Source organism: Dipodomys spectabilis, unplaced genomic scaffold, assembly GCF_019054845.1.
Source record: "Dipodomys spectabilis isolate Male_0828 unplaced genomic scaffold, ASM1905484v1 ptg000001l, whole genome shotgun sequence".
In the NCBI taxonomy this organism is placed as follows: Eukaryota; Metazoa; Chordata; class Mammalia; order Rodentia; family Heteromyidae; genus Dipodomys; species Dipodomys spectabilis.
The window spans coordinates 31,612,234-31,634,667 of record NW_024870678.1 but is presented as its reverse complement, the minus strand read 5'-3'; the positions used below and the strand labels follow the sequence as shown (position 1 = coordinate 31,634,667).

At 38.3% G+C, this 22,434-nt stretch overlaps 1 long non-coding RNA gene across 1 annotated transcript; it reads left to right on the top strand.

The window, feature by feature from the left end:
• The first annotated feature begins 345 nt into the window (after positions 1-345).
• LOC122126114 lies at positions 346-21,141 on the top strand. Its single transcript, XR_006150863.1, has 3 exons — positions 346-357; positions 6,714-6,718; positions 21,011-21,141. It is a non-coding gene; the product is annotated as an uncharacterized LOC122126114 (long non-coding RNA).
• Positions 21,142-22,434: the final 1,293 nt, after the last annotated feature.

The following is a 22,434-nucleotide window of genomic DNA, read 5'->3' as shown; positions in this document are numbered from 1 at the left end:
AAACCTTGGAAAGTAAAAACAGGATGAAGAAGGGGATGGTAAGTAGCATTAAAGTGTTTAAGTAACATTTGAAGGGAGAAGTATTTTATGGCAATCCTGGGCTAACTGCCAAAGCTATCTATTATCAATAACTGCTCTGTATTGAGAGAGGGAAGCCATTACTTCAGGCTGGGGTGGTCAGAGAAATAGATCTTGACCAAACATTTGGGCATGAAGGTGACAGGGAACAAAAGAGGGGTCTTTCCAGATAGAGGGTAAAGAAGGTAAATGGTTATATCCAATCCAGAAAAAGCAGAAGCAGTCTGGAGATGTTTACTATTCATACATACTCTGAGTGAAACAGAGAAAAAAATGTCTGTTCTCCATAGCTTCAGTTTTGTAACAACTGCTGACAATCTGGGCTCACTGCAGAAGGCTTAAATATATGCATTATAAAACATCAAATAGAGTACAGTATACAGCTATACTGAGATAAAAGTTAGAAAAACACCAGAATTTCAAAGGCCAATTCTTACATAATTTTTCTGATGGGGCTTTTTTTATATCAGACTTTTTTTTCTTTCTCATAGATGGAAATGTTGGCTTGTTCCAAGGGGTTTGAAGTAACTCTCAAATAGGAATTTGTCCATCAGAAAACAGCTATGTACTCATCTCAGCTCCACATCTGTGCACTTTGGTTTACTGGAAGGAAAGCTTCTAGTTGAGGGACTGTCCCCTACCCTAAGACAGAACTTCAGAATCTAACTGTTAGGAAAGTAGATAGTTTGATGTAAATTGTATACATAAATGTGGCTTCATCTTTTTTTTTTAATTGTGAAAATACTGTACAGAGGGGTTACAATTACATGGACAAGATAATGAGTACATTTCTTATCAAGCATTGTAGCCTCCTCCTTTGTTCCCCCTTCCCATCCCTTCCCATCATCTCCCCGCTCCCCAAACCTCCTCCCCCCCCACAAAGTTGTAAAGTTCGTTTTCAACATAACGACTTGTACATCTCATTGTTGCAATGGGCCCACCTGTATCCCTATTTAAACGATTTGTTTTTTCCCTTCCCCTCCACATCTTTTGATAACTGGTTTCCAATACATAGATGTCATATATTCCCCAGCTTCCAATGTACCTGTCCTTCTGTCCTTCTCCCTAAAATTGGGGTAGAACATCTGGGTTGGGTATACCTACTCTCTATGTCTGTAGAAATTTCAGCTCATGTTAGTGGAGAACAGAGATGTTTCAGTGGGGTGCAACTCTACCCAGAGGCATTTCTCCCAAAGCTGTCTTGGTCAGCTTCAGATCTCTTCTTGGCCTCGCCCTTTTAGGAGGGCACAGATCAGTATTTTCCAAAGCCCACTGGCATGCAAGCCCATCCCCAGAAGTTCTGCTTAGACTAGTGAATACGTCTATTGTGAGTCTGTCTGTATATGTCTTTGCTGCTTGTGGGTGTTCTGTGAAAGGCCTGTTTGTATATACTGATTGAAAGGGTTTGAATGCCCTGTGACAGAGTTGTTGGTTCTGGGGAAGGAGGGATTAGAAACAAGATTTTCCAGGGTCCAACCCCAGTGGCTTAGAGACTTGACACCCAGGTGTTTGTGGGAGAAGATGGAAAGAGGTGAACAGGAGTAGCAAGAGGCAGGTCTTGGAGAAGGAAAGGCTGGATGGGTGGGGCACAAGTATGCCAGGATCGCTCCCAGTGGAGACCTTATCTCCACTTCACCCTTGTGAAGAGGCAGAGGGAAACGAAGGCCAATAGACCTGAGTAGCCATCTCTGAGGAGCTGCGTTTGTCCAGATTCTTCCTCTCCCCTCCCCCAGAAGCTCCATGCTTCAGGCTAGTGACTGTATCTTTCATTTCTTGTACTCTGATGCTTTGTCTTCTGGAGCCTTATCTTCTCTCCTAGAGTGAACTAATTGCTAGTGTTAGGAAAGAAATCACCTGGGATCAGTTTTCAAATACAGACCAACCACATCCAGAGTCCAAATCCCAACTGCCTCCTTGGTCAGCCTCTTATAATCTGGGCCATTATTCTCTTGTCCCAGTCACTACCTTGGGACAGGTACCAGACAACTAGCCCAGAATCCATTGATTAGATGCAAACCAAATTATCTGCCTTGCCAGATCTTCCTACAGAAGCTGCCATCACATTTTCTGCTCACGACCCTTTCCTTCCCCATGCAGGTGCTGGTGGTGCCTTTCAGGGCATGAAATACTTCCCCTTTTAGGACATTGGAGCCTGTGAGACATGACTAATTTTTTTTTCAATGGTAATCATTTAATGGTCCATTGGCCTCGCAATAGCTAAATAACAACCGACACTATTAAATTATTCAGTTCCAGAACAAAAAAAGTCTCTTGGGCCAGCATCACTACCCAAGTCAGGTTCTCATACTCCCAACTTTCTCCTTTCAGTTTTTTAAAAGAGACTTCATTCAGCTAGTAAGACAATTAAGTGAAATTAAATGGAAAATTGAACTCAGTGTAACTGAGTTAATGGTAGCAAAAGTACCTGCTATTGTTTCTGAAATCACATATTTAAAGCTAATGTGAACTGAGAAATCTGTTTTTTTAGACATTTAATATTTGGGCTGGGAATGTAAAGTAGGCAAAATTAGTAAGTTGATTTGAAATCCACTAGCTTAGAAAGATATAGGGTATACATAAGCTGGACTTAAGAAATGAAATGAAACTCTGAAATTGTCTTGGTTGTTACTACATGGTAGGTTGGTCCCAAGGGCTTTATGGCCCATTCAATGTGCCACCAAAATTCTGAGGAAAATGCTACTATTTCCATCTGAAAGATAAAAAGACTTAGGCACTCAGCTGATGAGGAACTTATCTCTGGTCTCACAGCTAGCTGTACCTCACATGTAGGATTTGAAACCAATCAATGTAGCTTCATAGCCTCTGTGAACCACTGTGCTGTCTAGAGCCTCTGTTGTGGGAAGGCAGACAAACCCATTCATAAACTTTGGCTCTACCAATTATTAGTTGTGTGACTTTGGGTAACTAAATTGACCAAGTATAGCATAAGAGTCAATCTAGAACATGAGTATGATAGCACTTAGTTACTTTATTCATCTCTGATATAAGAATAATATTTATCAATAGGGTTGTTTGTGAAGGAAGAAGGCTCACTTCTAAGGAGGGATACAGACTAGCCAGGGATGACGTTCAGCTGATGTCAGTTCATTTTGTGTTGCTATAACACCATTCCTGAGATTGGTTCTATTTTAAGATTAGGGATTGATTCAGCTCACTATTTTAGAGGTTAAACATCCAAGATCAGGCAGCCTCATAGATAGCAGAAGGAATAGTGATAGTGCCAGAATGCAGAAGAAAGATGAAGAAGGAATGCCAGGTTTTATAACAACCTGTTGTGGCAGCCACGAATCCAGTTCCATGACTTTCAAGGGGTGCAGGGGGTGGACATTAATTCCTTCTGAAGGCAGTGCCTACATGACCCAGTCGCCTTCCATAACCCCTCCCTAGGCTCTGCCTATTAAAGATCAGATTGCCTCTGCACACCATATGCTAGAGACCAAGCTTCCTGAACATATGCAAACCACTGCAGCCAGTATGCTATGGGACACTTGAATCAATTATTAAAATATGGAGATAGGTTCATACCGATAGCAGGTTGATGTTCTCAGCCTCCTCCAGTGAGCGGCCCTTGTTGTGACAAGTATCCACTTCTCTCTGCAGGGTCATCTGTCCTGGGTCAGGTCTTGGGGATGCTGCTCAAGGACTGAAACTGGTGAACATGTGGTCACTTGGTCTCTGTTCTATTCAGGTTGTTAAAACTTCCACAATATCACCGTGACAGGCAAAAGTACAAGGGCTGCCCTGTGGCTTTCAGCCGAGGACCCCAGTTGTTGGGTGATGGCCAGCCAAAGCAGGAAGCATGTGCTGGGCATTTTGCCATCCTTTATGTGACAAGGGATCAAAGGGAGAGAAAGAAGGCTAGAGTTTTCCCTCATTTTGCCTCCTCTCCTCTCTCCTTAGACTTAACTTATGAAGAGTGACTAGCTAAGAGACAGGCTAACATTTCTATTCTAGATCCTTAGAAAACTGGAGAGTATCTGGGTTCATGAAAATATTATTCCAAAATGGATTGGTGTCATATTATCTGAGAGAGAAAATCACCTTTCTCTAGGCTTAAGTCAGATTGCCTTGGGCCTCTGAACTCAATTGCTTGCTGTGGTAAAGGACCCTTTCTTGAAAACACCGTGCCACAAATTCCATCTGCCTTGGACCACCCAGCCACATTTATACTTGCTATCAGTCTGGGGATGACTGGCTTTGATCTGGTCTTTTAGAAATTTACAGTTTCTCACGAGCTTGACTATGAAAGGCAGATCTCTGAACAATCACATCAGAGCTGCCTCTGGGGACCTCAGTTATGCTACACTGAGTTTCAATCAAAGCCTTTTTATGGGCATTTGGGAGAAGACTTCACAGACCTGGCAATTCAGCTACTGATTATTCAGGAACCATATTTATTATACCATTTTCAGAGAACAACACCCAAAACCTTTTTCCTTTTCTATGCAAACACTGCACAGTTAAGTCTAGTAATTCCCCTCATCATCTTCCCTGTCATCTTCGGCATTCCCAAAAATCCCATAATAAAGCCCATTTTACTAATGGAGAAGATGAGGGTTGGAGACATTGATTTCCTTACTTATTGATGATGTATAAATAGAGTCTTTCTAACAAATATTGTTCCCTTAACTAAACTGCTTGGAACTAGGAAGTGGAACTCACTTTGACATTCTAACTTTGTTACCAAACAGAAGGTGGGTTAACCTCATCATATCCACAATTGGAAATCTAAAAAAAAAAATAGAGATAGAAAGTTTATATGCAAAGGTTCATCACTTAGATATGTTGAGAAAACCAGGTCCATGATTCAATTAATGTTAATCATTAAAAGACTATCCTGATCAAATCAATTAAAGTTCAGAGCAGTGACTCAGACAGTTAAGCGCTGTTTATAACGAACTATGTTTACCATAGGGCTGTGAGGAATTTTAAGAGTGTGCTGCTATGTGTTTAACCTCGAGTACTCAAAAGAGAAAACATCTGCTGATTTCTGTACATATTCTCATGACGACCAGCTTCCAACATGGCATCAAGGATGATGATGTAGGTCAGAAACATAGCAATGCACTTGTTACACAGAGCTCCCATAACAGATGCAACAGAGATGGACATACAGTAACACACATGTTTCAGTCAGCTTTCCATCACTGTAATAATGTATTGGAAACCATCAGCATTAAAAGAGAAAAGGTTTATTTTGGTTCAGACTTTTGGAAGTTTCAGGCCAGGACCACTTGTTCTCTTCACTTTTGGACCTGTGGTGAGGCAGGACCATCATGGCAGGAGCTTGTGGTAGAGAAAGCCCAGTCCCCTCATGGCTGGGAAGGAAAGAATGAAGGAAAAGGGAGGAAAAGAGAGCAAAGTCCTATGCTTCCCACTGCAAGGGCATGTTTTCAATGACCTAAAGACTCCCTTCAGTCTCCATCTCTCAAATATTCCTCCACCTTCCAATAATACCATATTGAGGACAACGCCTTTACCAAATGGGGCTTTGGGGTGACATTATAGCAACATGTAAGAACAAAATGTAGAGCTGGGAGCAGTGAATCATGCTGTGATTCCAGCTATTTTGGAGGTAGGAGGATCTCAGTTAGAGGCCCACATAAGCAAAAAAGTTAGTGAGGTTCTCTCTCAAAAAACAAGCTGGGTTTGGTGGTGCATCACTGTATGCCAGGTATATGGGGGTTGAAGGGAGGAAGACTGAGTCTCAGGCTGACCCTAGGCAAAAGGCAAGATCCTATCTGAAAAACAACAGAAGCAAAAAGGGTTGGGGTGAGGTATAAGTGATAGAGTGCTTGTGAATCAGGCATAGAGTTCAAATTCCAGTACCATCTTCCCAAAGAAGAAGCAAAATATAGTTAGCTTAATTAGAAAGTATTATTTTTGGTAATGATTTAATCTTGTTTTAATTGGCTTTATTTAATGTAAGTTTATGTAATTTAATTTTTAATAATGACTATGTTTAATAATTAGCTCACAAAATTTATAAAACTTAGCAACTAAACTTTCAAACCAGAATGAGCCCAAGCCAGCATACCACTGCTGTGATCCCCAAAGGGCTGAGTGGGCTAGAGAGTACATTAAGAAGTATTTTCTGAAATTACTTAAGCCATAGCCCCTTCTTCAGGGAGTATTTTATAGCATTTGTGCTCTATAGAGAACACTTCTAAAAACTGCTGATCTGAGCTAACTTGAGCATTTCCTTTCTCTCATATTTCTTTCCTTCTAAAGCTCCTATGGTTTCCTTGATGACTTATTGGGAGGTTAGCACATGACACTTCCACTAACTTCAGCTCAGTAAATATTTATTGGGTTCCTGTTTTGTATAAAACCCAATGCTTGTAGGACAGAGAATTCTAGATGGCTGAGCCTGAGCTCCTGCTAAGTCTTGGGGGACAAGCTGTAGGAGAAATACAGAAATAACTACAGTGGAAGGCAACATGTGGTGAAGACCATTGGAAAGGTACGGGTAATAACTTTTCACATCCAGTTGTCCTTATTATAATGGGAGACACTCAAGTCCAATGAGAGCAGGAGATTCAGCCTCTTTCCTGGGACTGAAAGAAATCTAGGGAGAGACAGTGGCCAGTGTGGGGTTCCCAACCAGTGGCTAGGTATGGTGTCATGAACCTGTTTCCTGGCTATGGAGGAAGCACAATGGCTGGTGCTGTGGTGCACACTTCATGTTCAGTGACACAGGAATGCACAAGTAGGAGGACTGTGGCCTAAGGCAGTTGGGCACAAAGTGAGAACCTACCTTGAAAATCACCAAGGCAAAAAGTAGCTCAGCAGAAAGAGTGCCTTCCTAGCAAGTACAAGATCCTGAATTCAATCCCTAGTATAGCTCTAATAGCAAAAGTCTAGGAATCTCTGATTTTTCAATGAGGTAAAATGAAATTTTCTATATTCATCTCATGTCATCTGAGTTCTTTGAAAATTGAACGTAGCTTTCCTAATTCATCTTCATAGGTGGGGTGGTCAACTAAGGTCTCACAGTCAGTTAATGCAGCTACCAATAGAGCCTTGAGCCTTGACTGGCCTCTGTCACCTCTGGGAGGTTCATCTACTCTTTGAGACACAGCATGGAGGTAACAGTCATTATTGAGATCCTTTCTCAGTCATTATTTCTCAGTCATTATTGAGGTCCTTTACATGATTCCTGAGAGGCCCACTGTGGATTCATTCCCTTTATTTGTACTTTTATGGTTTGTCTTAGTCCATTTCAGCTGCTATAACAAAATGTCCAACACTGTAATTTATAAGGAGCAGGTTCTGGGAACAGGAGTACATGGTCAAGGTCTTGTAAGAATCTGTTCTCTCTTTTTCCAAGATGGTGCCTGGGTGCTTTGTTCTGAGGGGAGGAGTGCTGTGTCCCTACAAAAAGAAGGGACAAAAGGCAGGAGAAGATTCCTCTAACCTTAGTCAATACAGTGGTAATCTTATTCATGACTTAATAATCTCCCACAAGTCACACTCCTTAATATCAATGTGGAGATTAACTTTCAATATAAGTTGTGGGGAGACAAATATTAACACAATGGAATGCATTATTCAAATTGTAACCATTGGCCAGTCATCTACAAGACTTGATTACCACTGAAGTTTGACAATTTTAGTGACCTTCTAGTAGAATTACATAATGCCTCACAAAGTTAAAATTTGGCATTATGTTCTTGAAAGAGGCCTAAACCACAGAATGAAGGAACAGAAAGATGGGTTTGGAATCAGCAGGCCCACTGAAGCTATGTTCCTGAGATCTGGAAGCAAGGACCCGGCAATGGAATTCACAGAGCTTCAGAGAAGGGAGCCTATGGCAGTCCCCCCATTTCCAGCTTTGATTTATGTCCTGTTCAAATAAAATAACTTGCTTTCTGAGAGGCACTTTGGCTTAATTTTTTCCGAAGAAGCAATTCCTAATCCAAAGCAAAGAGTTTACTCAGTGTTCAAACAGCCATGAAAGTCTTCTGTAGCACAGTGTTTTCTAGCCATCTAAATTCTCTACAGAGAACCTAGAGATGTCTTCAGAAAAGAAGAAACCCAACAAATATTCCCGGTGGAACCAAAGGCAGCACAATTCATCAACTTCACCAATTCCTGATGAAATCCAAAGTTGGCAGATAGAACTTTGGTTAATTTTCAAATTTTTTCAGGAATGTATTCTTGACTATGTATTTGAAGTACTTTATTCTTGTTTTTATTAATGTAATAATCTCATTCTGGAGAGTTGTTGATTTATCCATCTATCTTTTCAGAGACTTCAGTTTTCTTGAGGAGAGAGAAATTGTCTCATTTTACTTTGAACTTTATGTTTTTGTTTTTTTTCAAGCTTTTTTTTTTTTTTTACTTATGTGGTGCTGAGGAATCGAACTGAGGGCCTCATGCATGCAAGGCAAGCACTTTACCACTGAGCCACCTTCCCAGCCTCTCATTTTACTTTGAAAGTCAAGTACATACAATGCCTGTACATATTAGGTACTATATATTGTCTAAAGACTAAAGGCATAAATCAATGACTGACACCATTCTGGTTATGCAGTTACAAGACACCTTGTAAGAATGAATACACTATTCATCAGTGTGAAGATTCAGAAGTGTGTAATGTGAAGTCAAGATAGAAGTAAGATATAGCCCTGCTAGAAGACAAAATATGTCTAATGGGGTTTAGATATGAACAAATTTCTGCTTGAATCATTTGTTATCTATACTTCTGGTCTCTAAAGCAACTGGAATGTAGGAAAGTTATGAGTTTGTTTTATTTACAATTTTATTCCTAAAACTCTTAGAAAAATTAGTAGACAGAAAAAGATCAGATTAAAATCTTTCATAAGACTTTTCTACAGGACAAAAAAATCACTTGACTCTTACCTTGAACTGTAGAGTCTAGTAACTTTTTACTGACCTTATATTTATTATTTCAAAATAATTTAATGAACAAAGTTGACAATGCCAATTGTCAAGATCACAATCAATGAGGGCAGATGTTTTTATTTCTTAGCTCTATGATGACAAGACTTATGAAAAGGCTGTGTAAAGTCCAGTCTTTGAGGATTTAAAGGAGCAGTTTTGGGGGATTTAAAGCAGAGAAGGGTGTGGCTTGGGAAATGATGGGGAGAAGAAAGGACCTTCTACAAGGGAGTCAACTAACTGACTTTCACTCTCAAGTTTTGGGGTGCCTTGAGAAGTGAGGAGACACTCTGAGTAGTAGCTCTTGAATTCCAGGAGAGACCAGGGCTCTACCCAACCTGAGATGATGGCCTTGGGTATAACAGGCGTGTGGATATGATGCAATTCTGTTTTGTTAAGAGTCTGGTCATCTCCTTCACTGGAAACCCATACTTCCAAATTGCCCAACGATTGTCATTTCACAAGCTGGATTATTTCCTGGAGCCCAAGGTACTATTAAGCTAAATGAACTTTCAGATATGTAGACCACTGGAAGTAGAGGGATGAGCTTCCAGAACTGTGCCTAGCTGAGGACTGGGAAAATATGCCTCCCTATTACAGCCATAGAAAGACACCAACAATAGTGGCAACCTGAATGGGTTTCTTATAACTGAAGAAGTCTCACCAGAATGCCCATTATTTGTAGGGGTATTACTGTTGGTGGCCAAATGATCAACACTTTTGAAAACAGAATGAACTATTATTGACCTGCCTAAGTTATGTTTGCCTTTTTTTTTATTGGTATGAAACCTACAAGGGAGTGTTGGTCCTGTTACTGATGATAGCAAAGGCAATTTGGTTAACAATATTTTAAGGGTTTAGTTCTTTATTTCCTAACAGCTACTGTTAAAGAAGCTTAGGTAAGCACTTAGGCTAGCACTTACATTTAGCTGAATGCGAATGTGTTTCCCTTCTTTGCTTCAGAGTTCTACACAGGGAGGGAAAAAAATAAGAGAAAGAGCTATACATTTTTTGCAGGCTGGAAGTATGGGAAAAGTGGTAGAGAACCTACATAACAAGTTTAAGGCCCTAAGTTCAGTTCTCAGAACTGTAATAAAAAAAAAGTCCCTTTTTCTAACTGTTGAAGCATCCTATTATCTATATTTTTTAGTGATTAGAATAGTTCAAGATAGCATAATTCTAACAGAATTTTAGGTCACTCCTTGAGACTAGTTCTTTTAAGACTAGCTTCTTTTTTGCTTGTTTTTCTTAGCATACATGAATAGTACAAGGGGGTTTCGTTGTGGCACTTCCATAAATGCATACAGTGTACTTTTAATAAGTTTACATCATCTATTACATTCCTTTACCCCTTTTCCTCTTCCCCTTCTCAAACAGTATTTAGTGGATTTTATTGCACTATGACCATTTATCTATTTCTACTATCTATCCATCTGTCTATCTCTGTAATGTATTAACTTCGGAATTGACTTACAGAAGTCTAAAACTAGCATATGTTTGCCCCTGTATCTGTATCTAACACAGCTTGCACCTGCTCGAGCTTTGCTGAATACAATAATTTAGATTTTGGATTTTACAAATCCAAGTGCCTAGTTCAAAGTTGTTAAGTTGGAAAGCTATTCAGTTATTCTAGTGGTTCGGCCCTTACTCTAATCCCTTTTGGAATTCTCTTATTGGAATTCCTGTCTTAGACCAACGCATGTGGTTTAGAAGGATTTATTGGAGGCAAACTCTGGTTTTGTGAGAAGAATCTGCTATTTAGAAAATGCGAAAGGCATCTGGAGCCTAGTCTGGTAAATAAGTTGAGTAATCTAATTTTTTAATCTCATTCATATGTGATTAGAAACCAAGGAGACTAATTTTCTGATGTATTTTGTAAACTGTATGTAGAGAACTCCAAAACAGGAATTCCACAATGTTTTGGAGAAGGGAAGAGCCACTGGAATAAATGCATAATCTAGATGAGCAGCCACCTTAATGAAGTCTTATTTCTTTCTAAAACAAATCTTTTACTGTTTTGTTTCTAAAAGAATCTGAAATTCCAAGTAGTCCTAATTTCATATTTGTAAACAGATGGCTTGGAGCGTAGCATAGTCTATTCCTTTGGTCACCTGGACCAATGACCCAGGCTGCTATGCTGAATTTGAATTTGTGTCCAGACTTGCCAGTCCCTCAGGAGAGTGGAGAGCTTACTGTCAGTACCTTGACTTCTCTTGCCAATCACATTTTTTGCTGGAATTAATGAGCTCCTGCATTACCTAATAATTTCCTACACGCTGAGATGAGAATAGCTTGAAACTGGGCAAAAGTGCTGATATACTTAAAAAAAAGAACCTAAATAGCCATATAAACAAACCTCAATGAATTTTAACCAAGAAATTGCTGCCAAACAAATCTTCAGACAGTCAAAATGCTGAATCTTTTATTTTGAAAAGCAACTATATTTTAGTCTCTGTCATGCTTCTCAATACACCACTATAATCACCAGTTTAACCATTCATTAAAAAAGAAGATAGGAGACCATTTTCACAAGACCTATAAACATCCGCAGAGGTAGAGATTCTCAACTGACAAATGATGATCACAAATGTTAGGTCAGGGGCAATTGTAGTTCATGAGTAGGAATAAAAATTACCTAGATTGTGGTTCCACAAAAACTTCTGGTTTCCATTAAGTTGTTTCCCAGAAAAGCAAAAGATGAGCTGAAAAATAAAGAAAAGCTAACTCTGGTCATGTTTCATTGTAGGCCAGCCAACTTTTCTTTTTTCTTCTTTCCTTTAATGATCATTTTATTGGGCAAACTTTCCTTAGATGGAAGGCAGAAGCAGGGAACCCAACAATTCAGGCAAGAGGGTCATTACAACCTGTATTTTAAACATATTTTTATAAAAAAAGTATTCCTATACCATCTTTGAAAATCAAATCCAGAAGAAAACAGAAAGTACCCATACCCTCTTCACTCAGAAATAAGCACTGCTAAAATGTTCATGTATTTCTGTCTTATTTTCTTGAACTACATTATATATTTTAAGATGAAATTAGGAGTTATATATGTTTGTATTTTGACTTTGCTACTTTTACATATCATGAACAGTTCCTCATCTTAGTAGTCTTCAAAAAGATGCTATTTTTAGAAACAAAATTAAATTATATCTACATAGTTATACAAAGGAGTTTCAATTCAACATATCACTTTCTGAGTATAATGTCTTTTTTTTTTATTGTGAAAATACAGTACAAAGGGGTTACAATTACATGGGCAAGATAATGAGTACATTTCTTATCAAGCATTGTTGCCTCCTCCATTGTTTCCCCTTCCCATCCCTTCCCATCTCCCCCATCCTGCCCCCTCTCCTCCCCAAAGTTGTAAGTTTCGTTTTTTGACATAAGGACTTGTACATCTCATTGTTACAATGGGTCCACTTGTATCCCTATTTAAATGATTTGTTTTTGCCCTTCCCCTCCACAAATTATACCAATATCAAATACAATGACAGCAGGGGTTATAGCGTAGGGGAGGGATATACAAAGCAACAAAGAAATAATCTTATAAATATGTTAGAAACAATCGCATGAAAGAAAAAACATTTGAATACATATCTTAAGGTTCATTTCCCTAACATCAACTTATCTGACCTTTTCTGCTTGTCTCAGACATATACTAGTTATTGCAAATAAGGGAAACCATGGGACCTATGTTTCTTTGGGCCTGGTTTACTTCACTTAATATAATTTTTTCCAAGTCTTTCCATTTCCTAACAAATGGGGCAATGTCATTCTTTCTGATGGAGGCATAGAATTCCATTGTGTATATATACCACATTTTCTTGATCCATTCATCTACTGAGGGGCATCTGGGTTGGTTCCATATCTTAGTTATGGTAAATAATGCTGCAATAAACATAGTTGTGCTGGTAGCTTTAGTATGGTCTTGTTTGTGATCATTTGGGTAAATGCCCAAAAGTGGGATTTCTGGGTCATAGGGGAGCTCTATGTGGAGTCTTTTGAGGAACCTCCATACTGCTTTCCAAAGTGGTTGAACAAGTTTACACTCCCACCAACAATGCAGTAAGGTTCCCTTCTGTCCACATCCCCTCCAGCATCTGTTGTTACTTTTTTTTTTCTTGTCCTGGGGCTTGAACTCAAGGCCTGGGTGCTGCCCCTGAGCCTCTTTGTGCTCAAGGCTAGTGTTCTATTACTTGAGCCATTGTGCCATTTCCAGCTTTTTCTGAGTAGTCCATGAGATAAGAATCTCATGGACTTTCTTACTCAGGCTAGCTTTGAACCACGATCCTCAGATCTCGGCCTCCTGAAACTAGGATTACAGGCATGAATCACTAGTACCTAACAGTATAATGATCAATGAAAAAGATTATTTTTGAAGATTGCATGAAGGCCAACTAGAGGCATGGAACATAACTTTGCTACTGAAATTCCTGTTGGTTGACACTCATCTACCTTGTAGTCATCTACAATGAATATCTTTCTTGATAATGTTCTATCTACTATTATCATTATTTGCTTGGTGTACATTCTGAGAACTAGAATTCCCAGGTCACATAGTGTATTTTCATGCCTTTAATTTATATAGGTTTGAATAAAAATAAATAATGCCTCTACTAATCAAGTGAAAAATATAGTAATAGTTCTCTCTCTTCCTCTGAGTTTTCTTTAAAACAAATGACACACTTGAACCTTAATTTCATCTCTGTTGAACACCTCCACACAAAACCCAACATGAGTACAGATTCACAGAGATGAATTTTGTCTCTTATTTCATTATCTGCCACAGGGAACAGTGTAGAATTTACAAAGACTATATATATGTGCATGTGTATATATGTTATATACAGATATATGTATACATAACTTATCCTATCTAGCTATCTATCTTTCTCTCTTTCTTTCTTTCTTTCTGATATCTTCATAGGCTATTTCAATTGTGCATTATCAATCAGAAAAGTTGGGAAACTATTTTGGTTTTATAACAGGTAGTCGGGGACAACAGACTCAACCTGAAATACTCAGATACAGATCACAAAAATCGAACTCAAGAGGCAGTGACATTATGCTATTCCATGGAGGTGCTTCAGCAAGAGGACTGGGTGGCAGCAGCCTTTCTGTGCCATGAGGGCTGCAATAAAGAAAAGTCTGCAGAGAAACGGTAGAGGTGGGAGCGGAGGTATGGAGGAAAGTAGGGATGACAGACTATGAGGTAGCTGTGGGAGGGTAGAGAAAATGAGACAGGGCAGCAGATGTGTAGTTACGCAGAAGTTGGATTTCCTATGTATGCATTGCAAGTTTCATGAACTTCCCCTTTCAGAAAGTTCTTTTCACTCAAGCTAAAATGAACTTCCCATTCTCATGACCAAGTTGCCCAATGGAAACAGCAGATGGATGGTGTTCCATCCTCCTAGCACAGCAATTACAGGCATGTGCTATTTGCTTATATAGCTGAGGGTTTGGTCAATACATATTTTAATAAAAATTAAAATAAGAATATGTAACTACTGAATTACCTACTTTGAAATGCCATGCTCCCTGCCCTCTCCCCCGCCTCTGTCCCCCCATGGGTAAATCATATTGGTCAAACCACATGCTGACATGGGAATTTGTTCCCACCAAATGACTCAGTTGAGACCAAGAAAGAAAAAAAACTCAGAAAACAAAAATGAAAAAACCCAAATGCCTCTCCATTGTTCTGGAGCAAAGAAAAAGGATGTAGTTAGCCTTCTCCCATTGTACAAACAAAAGTAAGTCTCCCAAACCTGGCTTCAATATACTTAAAACAATGTAACCATTGGTATCTTCCTCCTCCCTACCTCCCCACCCTGCTGTGGGAAGAGAGTTGTGATAAACTACACACTAGATTGGCATGATTTTAACTTGATGGTGGGTGGCAATAAAATAAATGCTTATTATGTATGCCAAGGTTATCTGGTAGGGACAGAGTTCTCGGTGGTTTCTTGAGGAAGGTCTCTGTGCATAGAAAAGTATGACTTGGGACTGGCAGCTGAGACCTACTTTTGAAGGATGGCAGCCTCTGCTCATTACTATTCAGATGTTATATGTACAGAGCAAAAGCAAAGCAATGGGAAATTGGAATGTCTTGTTTTTATGCTAATCGCCCCCCAATCTGTGTTTTCAAATTTTTTATTGTCAAGGTGATGTGCAGAGAGGTTTCAGTTACATTAGTGAGGTAGTGAGTACATTTCTTGTCGAATTTGTTACCCCTCCCTCATTTTTCTCCCACATTCCCTCCTCCCTCCCTTCTCCCCCATTTGTACAGATCTTTTCCAATATAGTGTCTTGTGAGTGTCACTGTGGCATGGGTTCCCCTTTGTCATTTGTCTCACCATTTTGTTGTTCCCCTTCCCTTCACTAATTCAGATAAATGTATATACAGTACTCAGGGTATCAAAATCAAATACAATGACAACAAGGGATAAACCATAGGGGGGAAAACACACACAAAAGAAACAAGAAATCACATAGTACATTAAAAACAACAGCAAAGGAAAACCTCTTATGTACCCCCACCCCATTTCAATGATACATTATCAACCAGAAATCAACAATATCTAGGTTGTAAGTTGTGAAGCTTGAACTAGGCTTATGAAATCTCACTCATTTGTGTCCTGCCCAGGACATGAATTGTCCGTTTGTTCAATACGTCTGCATTGTGTATGCTGCCCTTCTGTTAATCATTTAGTAGCAATCTGGGTTGTCATATTAGTTACTATGGTATTTACATACACATATACATACATGTCCATGTACACATATACACACACATACATACAAATGTGGATAGTACCAATGTCTACCTACCTACCTACCTACCTACCTATATTCCTCCTTGGGTACTATCTACAATTTTTAGGCACCATTAAGGGTCTTAGAACATATTCTCTGTAAGTATGGGTGATAACCATATTGTAGAATGGCAAAATTAGTAGATGAGGATAGGATGCTGTGATCCCTGTAGCCGAGAAGACGTAAGGAACAGGCCAAGGGTGTAAACAGAATTGTTTGCTTCTCTTTTATCTTCTTCCAAATTGAAATGCTGGACCAACTCCCGTCCTGTGCTAGAGTGTTGATACCTGCTCAGTTCTCTAACTTATGTGATCAGATAGTGGTCGGACACTCTGGCCACATGGTCATTTGGCGTCTTACCATCAGACCTTTGTCTGCTTGGCCTTGTCATATTAAGAGTTGCCTTGAGGATGGTGTATAGTTCTCTGCTGTGGATGGCATTTTAAGGGGGGTTACGTTGTAAGTGTCCTGTCAGAACTTCCCATAAATTCCACTTAGTATCTCTTCTAACTTCCTAGATCTTCAGTTATTATAAGCTGCTAGATCAAGGCTGCCTGATATACAGCCTAGAAATGTTACACTATCCTTTCTTCTTTGGACTTCATTTAAAGCCTACAACTACCCATATCTTCTAGGAAGTGAATTAGAGTAATATTCCAAAGGAGAGAACACATTGCTTCTGGAATCTAAAGGTGCCAGCTGTATGTGTTTCCTTCATATCGGTGGGAGGTACAACTTTGGAGTTTAATAACTATACAGCATGAAAAAATAGAATTTGATTGTTTGACTACATAAGGGCTACAGAATTTTCTGTAAGTAAATAAAATAAGAAAAAAAGGTATTAACTGAAGAACCATAAATAATTTCTCAACATGTGGATGTGAGGTTTATGGGAAGGCACCCCAAAGTACTTGAAGAGAGAAGTCCTTATCTTTTTTTCTGTGCAGGATCTATCCCCCTCCTTCTCCTTTATTTACTGTCTTGGCAATGTTGAGAGCCTCTAATTTACCTCTGACTCTTTTTCTTAATCCCATTACCACTCTCTACTGTAAGTAGCCAGAGAAGGGTGTGAAGTCTAGGTCTTATCTCCTCCTTTTCCTCCTTCTATTTCCCTTCCCAGTTGCTGTCCTTTTTAATTCTCATCTTGGTTGAATCTTTCAAAAGCTAAAAGAAAAAAGCTGAAAAGAATCATTTTCCCCAAGCTCTGCATGGGGGCGGGGGGGGGGGGGGGTGGAGAGGGGCACAGCAGGGGGTGGGTAGGAGTTGGCGGTTTCATACAGCCCTTCTTGCTGAGTGTCATTCACGTTCATATGGGGTCTTCTGTGTGCTGTTGCAAGGTCTCAATGTTTAAACCAACATAACCTCTGATGCACAAGTGAATTTGTTCATGAAAGCTTGAGAGGTATTTGAGGCTCTCCTCTAAATGAGAAGGTGAAACTTAGGGCCCCCCAAATTCTTGTCTTAGTAGATAAGATAACATAACCAGAAAAGATTGGGCATATGCAAATTATTGCTATTATTGTAAGACCACTATATTGTCTCTCCTTTACAGAAACAAAAGTAGTGATTTTTTTAACATCGCCTAAGCTAGCAATAAAGGGCCTTGAAGTACTTTTTAGTTACCAACCCCTGCTTGTCATTGTCAGAAACAAATTGAAACTCCTTCACTCATAGTTTCAAGATGTTTAGAAAGTCTTTTTTTAATTTTAGATTTTTAAAAAATAGTCCAAGAATAATCATCTCTCTCACATCTTCCAGCCAAGTTGTCTAAGTTGTCTAATGCCTTTCTGAATTTATGATTCCGTGCATTAACTCCCCCCCACCCCCTGTTAGCCTTGTGTACATAAATGATTCTAGATATGATAAAACAGATGACAAAGAATACAGAACTTTATGACTGAAAAGTCATAAAAAAATGTTGCAATCCGGGTGGAGCAGGGAACTGGAGGGAGTGTGGGTATGCAGAAAAATGTTATGAAAGTATTTCAGTGCGTGATTGGCTAAGCAGACAGAGCCCAGGGTTAAACCAGGGCTCTGCTGGTTAGCCTGTGGCTCACGTAAGTGACTGCTTGGGTAGCAGTAGCCAGTTCAATGGCAGGGTCTGTAAGTGTTGCTTTAGTCAGCCAGAGGTGCTAATGCTGTTCTTCAGTGGCTCAGTTTTCAAATCCAGCATCGTAAAGGTGAAGGTAATATTGGTATTGTTATAAAAGGTATGTTTCGATAAGAGTCACATGGATACATTAAGTTTTGTCATTGTGTTAGTTTGAGTAAGTGTAAGTTGATTTTTAAGGTATACATGACATTAAACGAATCAGATTTATTATATTTTAAAGTTCTTGGAGTTATATTAGATGACTAAATCCTGGGGAAGGATGTAATTCTTAAATTTGTTGAATATACTTGTCAGTCATTAGAATACGAAATTCTGATGTGCTATAGACAGTAGGATAGTATGAAAAGTGTAAGGAAGCTTTATTAGTTATGTAATAGGGAAGAATTTAGTTTTGTATAAGTTAACTTAAATATTCATTGGGGAACATGACAATGACTCTTTTTATGTTTGAATGGTTGCTAAATTTCTAAACACAAAAATACATTTGCAAACTATATGTCAACATTTATAAAAACGGAGATTCTTAGGTTATAGCTTTATAGGTTATAATCACCTTTCTTTCTGGATACAGAAACTCTGAGACTTGAAAAACCTCAACTGGTAATTCCCGTCATGCTGTCAGAGACATGGGGTACCTTAAATACTTGAGATGGAAAAGGCTTAGGGAAAATCTGAATTCACTTGTTAACTTTGAAAAATCCCTGCCCTGCATCTTGTTTAGCAACCTCTTCCTCTGTCTATGTGATCTTACTTTGAAGCATGCATTCCTCTTTGCTCCTTTCCCAAGGGGACATCACTGGAGAGCGGGTGTCAGCCTTGGGTTTTCTTTCCTACTTGGCTTCTTAGAGAGGAATTTGTTGTAAACATCTCTTAGTTCCTTTCTAACTGCTTTAACTCTTTTGTTAGCATTTTAACTTGTCCAGAGTTGCTCATGATTCATAAAAAGGTATCCAGAAGTTGATTTGCATATTAGGAAACAACACAAGAAGAGGAGTTATTCTTTTCCTTAATGGGCCACATTGCCTTTTGTCTCTATGGCCCTTTCCTCCTTGTCTCACTCCTTGTTTTGTTTCTCAAAATCTCACTTTTCTGTGACTGCTTGCATGGATTTCTTGTTTAGTGTCTCATTTCTCTCCTTCCCAACAGTATTGAGACTTGTTCATATTACTGATATCACTTTTTGCTTTTCTATTCTCTGATTAGACAACTGTTACTGATTCATTTCACTGTGGATGGAACTGTTAGAAGTTTCAGTCTTTTAATTTCTTATGGACAAGTGGTATTATAAATAATTTTATGCATGTCTCCTGCCTATATGGACAAAACATTTGCAATGTTTATATATAGGAGGAGAATTGTGGATCAACTTGAATAGGCATTTAAAATGTTCATTTCTCTTATTACAAGTGAGTTGAGCATCTTTTAATGTTATTAATATTTGGTTTTCTTCCTTTGTGAAATATTCATTCATTTATCTGTTTTCCATTGAGTTACTATTTTTAGTAGATTTTGGCTTATGCACACACATTGTTCACTCATAGGCATTCTTTTTTTCTTTTCTTGTTATATTTAATAGGCATCCTTTATACATTTGTCTTCCCAAACCTTTGTCAGTTTCATTTGGAACAAATAACTTCACCAGTTGATGGCATGTACTTTTCATTCTTTATGCTGTAGAATCCTGGCTACTACAAATATGTTTCCTGCAAATATATCCAATGACTCAGATAAAAAGGGCAAGGAGTCATTATTAGCTGCATGGCGACTACACCCCATTCATCAGGTAGTGAAGCATAGTCATCAAGCTTTCTTACAGTATGGCTTGTAAAGGAAAGAGGTCGCATGCAGGTAGCCGCATATGTGACAGAGCCACAGGTAGATGGCCATGTACTTGACAGAAACAGTCAATAATCACAAATAGCAGTTTCCAGTAAACAAAGCAGTAAATTGGAAGCAAAGACTACTTTCTGGATGTTTCCTTTGTTAGGGGTTTAACTGTGTCTCTCCAGTCACATCCCAAGCTTCCTATTTCCAAAATAAACAAACAAACAAAAACACCATTTCAAACACATTTCACACATCCTAAGCTTCATGTTTGCCAAGTCTAAGGCCAAACCACCTTTTGGGTTTCTGGGCTTTTCCTGAATTCTGCTGTTATTTAACACATTTCAGTAAGTTGATGTTTAGGTTGTTTAACCTGGAGTGTCTCTCTACAAAGAAGTTCTGCCTTAAATGCTTTGCCCTATTTTTCATAATCAATAATTTCATTCTGTCTCTGATTTCACATTTTACAGTGCTATCATTTAATGAACAGAAATCACCTGGATGTAATTTATTTTGTTATTATTTTCACTTTTTATATTGTGTTTAATGTCTCTGAGTCTTACTGCTAAATAGGCTGTTTTCTCTTATTCTGAAATAGCTTTAAGATTATAGATAAGTTGAAATGATAAAAATATTCGAGAACCCTAGTACACTCTATACTCATATTCACGTATTCTTTATATTTTGCTCTCATTTGCTCTTTACATTCTTGTTCTTTCCTTCTTTTCCCTTCTCTTTCTCTCCTGAAGCATTTAAAGGTAAGATATAAATTGTGGCTTTTTACCATCAAACATTTAAGAGTATATATCTTAAGATCAGGGATATTCTCCTAAAAGTACAAACAGTTTTCTTTCCTCATTAAATTCTTAATTCATCAGGAATTAATTCTGAATACACTAATGGTAGATATTCAGTATTTTTTTTTTTAGAGATAACCAAGTCTGATTCTCTAACCATTTCTCTGCAATGTTACTTTCTAGCAAATAAGAAGTTTCCATAAGCTCACAGGTCTGAGGCTGGACTGTTCAACTTACCCACTGGTCTGTTTGTCCTATTAAGACAGACCACATTATCTTAATTGCTACAGCACTGTGGTAAATCTAGATACCTTACAGGGGAAGCTCCCAACTCTTCATCTTCTTCAGTAATGCTTTAACTATCACATGCACATTGCCTTTCCATTTAAATAAATCCATTTTAAAATTTGTTTGTAAACTTCCAAAAAATTATTTGGAAATTTAATAAATATATAAGCCATTTGTATTGGAACTTTTTGAAATTGAGCTTTCTGACCTATGAAATTAGCATGTTCTTCCATTTATGTATTTTTAAATGTTTTTTAATACACATTTATAAACTTCTTTGCAGAAGGTCATTGCACATTTTATTTGGATATACTCCTAAACATTTTCTCTGTTTCTGGTACTATAAGTGGTATCTTCTTAAATTTTGAAAAGTTAAAGTGTTTGCTAAGCAAAAATTTCCTTCTCTGTGTGGTTTTTTTCCCCTCTGTAGTTTGAAATTCAGATATTTCACTTCAGTTTTTTTTTTGGTGTTTGATTAGAAAATTTATCATCTATATCTAATTAACAAATATAATACTAATCAATATTACATGCTGTATATTTGTATATTTTAAAATAACCTCAATAATCCAATATTTAATTATTAAGTATGATTCTAATCAATATTATATATTTGAATACTTTCAAATAATGCAAATATATCTATATCTATATGTTTTACCTTCAGTCACCCCTCAATTGATTTATGGGTTATTATCACAGGCATTGATTTCTGTCTTTCATTTCTTTCAAATCATAAGATTGTCCATTGATTCGCCTTGTATTTCATAGCTGTAAAGGCTATGGACTTTTAGGGTCTTGACTTGAAGAATATCAAAACCATTTCAAAAGTCAAGTCTGTGAAGTCTATTGCTCTTTCTCAGAACTCTTTGCCTCAGATAAACTTCCCCTTGATGGGTACTGATCACACAACACCTCCTCTCTCTCACCCTTTCCTGTTTTCATACCCTGATGCATACTGTTGTTTTTCAATGAGGCAACTCTGGGGGAATTTTCTAGAACCCCCGAAAACTTGCTTTAAAAAACAAAAGTTCATGAAATATTTCCCTTCTTACTGGGATTCCACGAATTTCTACGGTTCCCCTTTCCCCTGTCTCTGTGGCTGAGGCCTTGAGACATTACTGGCAAATAAAGTACTTGGGTAAGACATGAGTTATCTGATACGTAAAAACAAAAAAGACTGGGTAGAGAGTGAAGCGTGGGCTTTACTTGTCAGAGTGCATTCCGTGTGCTTCCTGAGTAAACATGTCAGAAAAATCCCTTAATCAGCCCAGCTCAGCACAAAAAGGGCCAAGTAAAAGCTTAAGATAAGAGAGAATTATGACTACTCTCTCGAAAAAGAAAGCTGCGTTTCTGAAACAAACTTCTGCAAGGTTAAAGTAATTGAATTCTTTGACATTACAATCCTCCTGGAAGTGAAGTATTATTTGGTTTCTGACCAGGGACAAGGAGAAAGGACTTAACTTCTAGCTGAGAAAGGCTTCAGCCTCAAGGAGAATTTAAGACTTTTCTCTGCACAAATCCAAAGGATGCTGCATTAGATAATTTTGAGTTTGAACTAGCTCAAAGTTTATTGCATGCTAAATTTATAAC